A 9,482-nucleotide genomic window follows, 5' to 3' on the forward strand; every position below is an offset into this window, starting at 1 on the left:
TCGTTAGCTTTTTCTTCTCTGTGAAGCTCGTTATCTGACCTTCAATTCTAAATGATAGCTTTGCAGGGTAGAGTAATCTTGGTTATAGGTCCTTGCTGTTCATCACTGAGTATTTCTTGCCACTCCCTTTTGGCTTGCAGTTGCAGTTAAAAAATAAGCTGACAGTCATATGGGCATTCCTTTTTAGGTAACTAACTGCTTTTCTCTTGCTGCTTTTAAGATTCTCTCTTTGTCTTTAACTTTTGGCATTTTAATTATGGTGTGTCTTGCTGTGGGCCACTTTGGGTTCCTCTTGTTTGGGACTCTGCACTTCTCGGATTTGTAAGTCTATTTTTCACCCAGTAAGGGAAGTTTTCTGTCATTATTTCCTCAAATAGGTTTTCATTATCTTGTTCTCTCTCTTCTCCTTCTGGCACCCCCATAATGTGAATGTTGGTACACTTTAAGTTGTCCCAGAGGCTCCTAACACTATCTTGATATTTTTGTATTCTTTTTTCTTTTTGCTCTTCTGATTGGGTGTTTTTTGCTTCTTCATATTCCAAATTGTTGATTTGATTCTTGGAATCCTCTACTGTTGACTCCCTATAAATTATTCTTTATTTCAGTTAGTGTATGCTTAATTTCTGACTGGTCCTTTTCATGTTATTGATGTTCTCACTAATTTCCTTGAAATTCTCACTAAGTTCCTTGAAAGTCTCACTAAGTTCCTGGAAGCTCTCATTAGGATCCTTGAGTAACCTTATACCAATTGTTCTGAACTCTGTATCTAGTAGTTTGCTTGCTTCCATTTCATTTAGTATTTTTTCTGGAGATTTCTTCTATTCTTTCATTTGTGACATATTTCTTTGTCTCCACATTTTGGCTACTTTTCTGTGTTTGTTTCTGTGTATTAGGTAGAGCTGCTATGTCTCCTGGGATTGATAGAGTAGCCTTGTGTAGTAGGTGTCCTGTAGGGCCCAGTGACTCAGCCTCCCCAGTCACCTGAGCTGGGCACTCTAGGTGCATCCCTGTGTGGGATGTGTGCACACTCTTGTTGTAGTTGAACCTTTATTGCTGTTGGCATCACTGGGAGGAACTGACTTCCAGGCCAATTGGCTGTGAGGTCCAGCTGCAGCTACAGTGGAAGAGCTGCTGTGCAGGAAACATCCCTATGGAGTGGGACTTGCTTCAGTGGGGCTTTGGTACTCACTGAGTCTGTCCCTTAAGTGTGTCCTTTGTGTATGTGTAGAGTTTTAATATGGTATGGACTGAAGCTGTCCTCCAGGTGCAGTGGCTCTGGGGCCTCCTGGGAGGTGTAAAGTCAGCCACTGCCTGGGGCCACCCTGCAGGAGCTACCAAGCTATTTGTAGATGGCTGCTACTTGTATTGAGCTAGGAAGTGCCTAGGCAAGGCCCAGCTGTAAAGCAAGGCAGGCTGGTGCTAGTGCCAGGTGTTGGGCCTCATATTGATAGGTACGGAGCACACTGATGCCAGCTGTTGCTTGTTTAAGAGATTCTAGAAAAGTCTGAAGCCCGAGCCAGGTCAGACCATTCATATGGAAAAGCCGCTGCAAACAGCTTGGGTTCAGCTGCAAGTTGGATGGGGTGGGGTCTCAGGGAATCACCAGGGTGGAGCAAACACCAGTGTGAGCCAGGCTGATGGAACTCAGATATGGCTGCCAGTCAGGGTAGGTCCCAGCACAGGAATAATGGCCCCAGCAAGCACCTTCATCTGGGAGAAAGCTGTGCCTGAGTTCCTGCCCTGATGCCAGACAATCCTTCCTCCCCATATGTCTCTGGTTTCCCCAATGCCACTGGTGCTCAGAGGGAGTGAGTCTAAGTCTATGTGCCAACCCTTTAAGTGGGACTGCTTGGGTTTCCAGCAGCCTCTGTGTCACTCGGTCACAATCCTCTCTGGTTTTTACAGCCTGAAATTATGGGGACTTCTCTTCCCAGCTCTGGAACCTTGGGCTAGGGGTCTGGTATGGGTCTGGGACCCCTTGCTTCTCAAAAAAAGTCTTTGCAGTGGAGATATCCCTCCTGATTAAAAATACCCCACATGTGGGTGTCAGACCAGCCCATTCCATGCCTCTGCCCCTCCTACCAGTCAAGATATGCTTTCATCATTACTTCTTTAGTTGTAGGACTTCCATTCAGTCAGCTTTCGGGTGGTTCTGAATGATGGTTGTTCTATAATTTAGTTGTAATTTTGATGTGGTTTTGGGAGGCAATGAGTACAGGCGTTTACCTATGCCGCCATCTTGTTTTTTCATCTTTTTTCTCCCTTTTAAATCTAAACCATACATTCAGACTTGATTGTGCTTCGCAGGTGTCCACTTTCAGAGGTTTCTTGACTTTGTGATCTCCCAGTAATCAGGCACCAATCAGTACTGGGGGAAAAACTGAACTTTCAAATTGATTTTTAATTTTGAGTTTTTAAACCTTAAAAACTTCATGCATTCTTTTCACAACCCCTCACACCAGGATAAAATATTTATTGACAGTCTAGCATCTAGAAATGACTTGATTTGTAGGAGATAAGAAAATAGATGATTGCAAAAAAGAAAGACAGAGGGGAAGAAAGAAAGAATGACAGACAGGGAGAAAGATCAGTTAGTCTGACCACAGAGATGACAAATGTTGCTAAATTCAACATCGTAATTGTTGCCCAAGAAGATCTTAGGAAGAGCTACCCCTGAGGTCAAAAGCTGCCCATCACATGTTGTTGGTAGCCAAGAGCAGTCCCAGCAAGGGTGAGGAACTTCATTCCTTTTTTGTTTGTTTGTTCAGTCAACTTTTAATTGAATTCCCCCCTGGGTTAAGGAATTATACTGTAGCTATAACAGTAAGTGTTGGGGGTCAGGATAGGATCTTGCCATATTTTGTTGTCACAAGCAGCTTTTCCTGACATTGGCTCTCCTCAAGCAGGAAGGATCATTGCACATTTTGGATAGCTGTGGTTCATTTCACTCAGAGTTCCATTTCAGTGTCAGCAGAGGAGAGAATGAATCTCTCTGGGTCTTGATTTTATCAGGAAAATGAGGAGTTGGCCATTAAATGATCTCAGTAGTAGCTTCTAGCTCAGACCCTTGTGTGATTGTGTTACCTGCTTTGGATCAAACAGCTCATGACAGATATTAGAAGAAGCATATAAGTCTAGACCTTTCATTACCAATCGAAATTGCTTGAGTTGTAAATGTCCTAAACAACAACACCCTAAGGTTGCTGCCTGCTAAAGATAAAGCTTCGTGCCTTCATTAACCCTGATTCTAGAGACCAGTGGAAGGATGGTCTTTGGCAACATGTTTATGTGCCACACTTTCTTTAGTCAATGGAAGAAAGCACTATCCTCAAATATGTCTTATGCTTTCTGCAAAGGTCTGATGGGTTGCATTGCAAATAGAATGTACAGGTTGTAATACTGATGATTTAAAAAAATGTTGAGGCTTGAGAACTGTTTTTTGCCATTGATGAATTGAGGTAGATTTAGGCTGCCTTTCAGTACACTTCTGATAATGTTGCAGTATGTGAGAGACATTGTAGAAAAAGGATTGGAAGAAAATTATTAGGAGTGTTGGATCATATTGTGAATGCCTGATACGAAGTCTTTGACTCCAGCCAAATTAGATTGTCCCTGATTTATGAGGGGGTCTCTTAGTAGGTGCTCTTTATTTTTATTTTTGGCAGTTATGATTAGGTAGGAATTAGAGAAAAATTTCAGAGTAGCTTATTGTTATTCTTGTTGTTTTATAACAAACTTTTGGAGATAAATTTCATCAAATGTCACTGATTTGTTGGTGAAAAGTTGAAACAAATCTGCCTTATTGTTAATATCTGTGATAATATAGCCTTGAAATTATAATCTTAGTATAGTTTAGAGATCTATGAGAAACAGGGAAAAAACATATATCACATTATTATACCCAGTGTATGAAATTAATAATCTCTCTGCTTCTTCCTCTCAATACCTGAAACCAGTCTTAGTGTTTCCATTTCGTTTTTAATAGTTAAGGGATAGCAGAGCTATGATTATTAGCAATAAATTTTATTTAAATATAATTTAATATGAGAAAACCAAAGGAATATGCAAACTTGAGGCTGTTTTTATCCTTTATGGGTAAATCCAATCATATGGATTGTAAATGCTGAATTATTTGCTCTTTCCTGACTGACTTATCTTGGAGTAATTTATATTTACAACATGCTGTGCACAAAAGCGTGAAAACCAGAACCATACAGTTTTGCTACCATCTGAAATCATAAAATTTTTTTAATTTACATAGTAAATCTGGGATAGATTAGAGTAGAAAACTCCTACAAATCTGAGATATGAGAGTGGTAGCAACTTTCAGAGATAAATAAGTTACCTATTAGTCTGATTAAATGTCTCTCCCAGTTACATGATAAATAATATATAACTTTCCTTTTTCACTCTTTTAAGTTTCTTTATAAATATATTTACTTTCTTTGCACTTGTTTTAGATCTTAACAACATTTCTTATCCCACACCCAGCTTTTGATTATAAACAGTTTCAAACAGAGAAATTGAAAGAATAGCACATCGAACTTGCATATGTTTATTACCTAGATTCATTGTTAACATTGTGCTGCCTTTGCTTTATCTGTGTGTGTGTATTTTTTGCTGAACAATTTCAGGTAAATTGGGGTAAGCAAATTACCCCCTATTTTCTTAAACTTCTAAAAACAGGGACATTCTCCTATATAGCCACAGTGACATTTCAAAAATGCAAAAAGTAATATTTTCATGATATCCGATATCTAGTCCATATGTAGATTTCCAGAATTATCTCCAAAATGTCTCTTATAGCTGTTTATTTATATCCTGAGCTGAGATCCAATCAGTGTTCATGCTTTACAATAGTGTTATGACTTTACAATCTCTTTTACTTTTATTCTAGACTGTAGTACAGCTTTTGTATCTTTTTCTATGACGTTGGTTATTGAAAAAGTCCAGACAACTTGCCTTGGAGAATGTCCCACATTGAGGATGAGTCTGATGGGTTGTTTCCCTTGGGGCCATTCAGTTTTCTGTCATCCCTGTATTTCCTCTAAATTGGAAGTTAGGCAGAAAGTTTGGAGATGATTAATTCTTTTAATCTTTCTTTTAGGCTAGGGTGGAGGAGATTAAGAATGAATGTTGTCTTTTCAGGGCAAGTTCCGTAAAACCCAGACCTCTGTGATACTGAGTTAAGTGGTGAAGTATATGATTTTATTGGCAGGTAATACTTGTAAGCTTCTGATTAGAATCTCTTTGTTATTTTAAAAGACTTAAAGGAAAAGTTAACCATGCCTCTCCCATTCCTTCCTGGCTCTTCTCCTTTGGCTTCCCTGGCACACAGGACTGTGTGTCACCAGTAGAGCCTTTTCACACAGTGGGCAACTGTCCTGTGTACTTTTCCTTCTGTCTTACCTACTAAACAGTGAGATCTGACAGCAGGGATGGTATGGTTTTTTGTGGAACTTCTTTTAAAAATATATATATATTTTATTGATTTTTTTACATAGAGAAAGGGAGAGGTATAGAAAGTTAGAAACATCAATGAGAGAGAAACATCGATTCAGCTGCCTCCTGCACACTCCCTACTGGGGATGTGCCCGAAACCAAGGTACATGCCCTTGACAGGAATCAAACATGGGACCCTTCAGTCCGCAGGCCTACACTCTATCCACTGAGCCAAACCGGTGCATTGGTTCTCAACTTTCTGGCCCTTTAAATACAGTTCCTCACATTGTGACCCAACCATAAAATTATTTTCGTTGCTACTTCATAACTGTAATATTGCTACTGCTATGAATCATAATGTAAATTTCTGATATGCAGGATGGTCTTAGGCGACCCCTGTGAAAGGGTCGTTCGACCACCTAAGGGGTCGCGACCCACAGGTCGAGAACCGCTGGGTTAGGGCTTGTGGAACTTCTTGAAGCCCAACACAATGTTGCCATAGGCTAATTTATTTCCATTTTAAACTTTCTTCTTAAATTGAACAGGAAAGGAGTTTTCTGAATCCACGACGGCATTGTCTCTGCTTGGTAGGTGGCTGTTTCTCAAATGCTGGCTGGATTCATCCTCTCTCTTGTCCTTAGTTTGGCTACTTTCAGTCACATCCAGGCTTTAGGTGCTCCCAGGTGAAGTGAGAAGGTAGGTTTGTATATCAGTGGATGTCCTATTTTTGAAGGAGTTGTTGTGTTTTCTCTGAACTTAATTTTCCATTGCCTGTGGCATTTTTTTTTCTAAGTGCTCTGCCAGCTATATCTGTGGAAACATGTGGATTCTCTTTTGCTTTCCCAGAGCTCAGTATATCTGTTAGACAAAGTCCCTTCCTGCATAGACATTCTGATTGGCTCTATGGCCTTAAAATGTCAAGTAAGTATACTTTTTTGCGTGAGTGCCCTGCGACTGAGCCTAAACTTTGCTATAAATGGCAAAGTTACTGAATTGCTGTGGCTCTATGCCAAATGCTGGAAATAATTTTAGGATATATAAACACAGCTTTCATTTGAAAATATTTATATTATGGGCCATTGATAAGCACGTATGTGTGTTACTCATTTTCATAATGAATTCGTTCCTTTCTCCAATTGTAAAAATAAACCTTTATTAATATATAATTTGTTGGAATGGAAATGATTCCAGTAGGATTATTATGACTTCATTATACTCCCTTCTAGAAAGGCATAATGGAATGAATACTTTCATCAAATTTTAAAAAAAGAAAGAAATATTACTGAATATGCACTTGATAAATAGGAAAGGCTACTTTCAGCATTAACTTTTAAGTATTTATTCAGCTAATATTTTTGCGGATTTTTTTTTTTTTTTGAGAGAGAGAGAGAGAGCAAGAGAGAAAGGAAGGGAGGGAGAGAGAAAGAGAGCATGGGCAAGAGCCAGAGAGAAACATCAGATTGTTTTTTCACTTATTCAGGTATTCTCCATGCTAGCCACTAGGGTCCTGAAGGCCATGAAGGTCAGGATTTTGCAGAGCTGTCAGTCTAGCAAACCTAATGAAGTTAGACTTTTGAGACATGGAAGGGGCCACAGAAAGCCAGCAGAGCAAGCCCCTTGCTTTTAGGTAAATGAGATATTAACCCCTGTTCCCCATGAGAAGTTGAAAGCAATAATGGTGCTTGGAACAAATGTAGGAATCGGAATTGGAGCCTGGGTTGTCATCTTTTACTGCACTTTCTCTAATAATAAATCATTTTGATTCAATTCATTAGGTTAATATCAAGGATACTAATATTTATAATTTGAGAAATTAGAGTTCAACCATCTTTTTGAAACTTAACTATATTTGCCTTGGAGTCATTCTTGAACTTTGTAGTGGAACTGGGTGAAAATATCCCTGGTTTGTTTTCAGGCTTCCCTAGTGCCATATAGTATGTTAGTCAAAACTAGTATCTTGCTTTAAAACCATCAGAACAGCAAAACCTCCTACCCAGCAGTACTTTCTGTAGCTCAGTCTTTATTTTGAATGTCAGCATTACATTGCAGAGGCCCTACAAATTTTTCTGTTGGTGTGATAGATTTTTAAGTGTATTATCTCATTAAGGCCTCACATCATTAGAAAATTATGGTCTCCTGACTTTGGATTGCTAATTTTTGTTAAACACAGGAGTTTCCTGATTCAGAACGAAGCCACTGTTTATAGGCAGCAGTTTTTGAGAGACTGTACCCCAACTTAACCATTATGGCCCCTGAAAATGTAATGCCTGTGGGAGTGTCTCAGTGATATAGGCCACTGTGACATCTCATCCTTGAAGCTTCTGGATTTTCCTTTCCCAGTCTACAATAGCAAGGGTAAGGAGGGGAGAACCAACATTTGCTGAGTACTTGTTCAGCACCCTGTGGCAGTCATGACAGAATTTGAGAGTCACACTGCTCTGGATAATTTATTTAATCCCACTATGTCTCAGTTTACCTATAAAATGAAATTAAATTGGTAGAGTATGTTAAGTACTTAGCAAGTGTGAAACAGATGGTGCCTAGCATTACTCACTCTGCTTATATTTCTGCCAGTTTTATTATCCTGAACTATTCCTCTGATCACATCATTCCTCTTCCCAATCTCTGTTCTGTGAGCTGAACAAACTCTGGTGATTCCCTACTACTTATGGGGTAAAATCCAAACTCCTTGGTTTGTTGTGTGAGGTGAGGCCTCCTGTGGTCTGACCCTGGACCACCTTTCCAGACTCAGACTTCCCTTCGTGCTTGCATTGGCACAGAAAACGGGGATCAGCTCTCATGCCCAACATGCTGTTGAATTTATGGCTTCCATAAGTTTGTGGCTTTTCTCTACCTAAAACTCCCTCATTACTTGCACTCTCATGCCCTCCTTCTCCCTTCCCTCTCTGCCCCAGCCTATTCCACCACCTCCAGTTTCCATCTGCTCAAATCCCCTTGCGCTTTCATGGACCTGTGCCCTGAAGTCAAAGTAGCCTTTCCTGTTTCTCTCTAAATTGGAAATAATGTCATCCTCCCCTAAATTGCTAATCCTATATTTATAGCTCTCTTAAGACCCTAAGGAAGTTTAATTAGAATTCAAGTCATTAAAAATATTAACCAATTTCAGTACTTCCATTTATTTAATATGGAAGCTTATCAATGTATCTTCAAACATTTTTCAACAAGAATTGAAACAAAGATGTTTAATTTTTTTAGGAATTTTTTTTTTTTAGACACATTTAGTTAACTGGAACATGCCATTCTTCAAACTTTTCTGCAAATTCCACTACTTGATAGCAGAAGAATATTCTCATGCTGGAGAATACAAAGGCAGAAATTAAAAGTCTACACAGAGAGTCACTGAATCTTAGAGTTAGGGGAAGGCAAAGTGCCATTCGAGAACCTCACTATGATCTCAGATAAGTGAGGCGATGTTCTCAATAAATTTGTTATGTGGGTTGATCCTAGTGGCTAGTTTTTTTAATGGCTGTGTAGTAAACCAGTGGGCACATCTGTGCATTTGCAGTATGCCTGTAACATGATCCAGGTGGGGGCCATCCTGTAGATGGTAAGGCCCTGATGGAGGCTACCACTACATCAGGTCCGGGGAGCATGGGATTTCCCTCGCAGTCTCTGTCAGTTTCCTTTCTTGCCTTGCTGAATTTTAAACTTACCCTGCTCTGATTTCATATGTGTTCATTGTGGTAGCTTTGGTTCAGTTGGCCCACAATAATGATATAGGAAAAAAAGCCCTGTATTTTTTGTTAGGTATTTTTTTATTATGCATCAGTTCCTATATAAAGCTAATTTTAATTTGATATGGTAAAATTTAAAGGTATTATTATGAATTAAATATTATAACTTTAAATGATGTAGGATCTGTAATGATATAGTTATGTAAATAATAATAATAATAATAATAATAATAATAATACTAATAATAATAAAAAATAAGGACTACGTGACAGGGTTGGCTCATTTAATTCTCACAGCCCCATGAGGCAGTAACTATTTTATCCTCACTGAAGCACAGAGAGCTT

The sequence above is a fragment of the Myotis lucifugus genome, unplaced genomic scaffold (genome assembly GCF_000147115.1).
Source record: "Myotis lucifugus unplaced genomic scaffold, Myoluc2.0 scaffold_7, whole genome shotgun sequence".
In the NCBI taxonomy this organism is placed as follows: Eukaryota; Metazoa; Chordata; class Mammalia; order Chiroptera; family Vespertilionidae; genus Myotis; species Myotis lucifugus.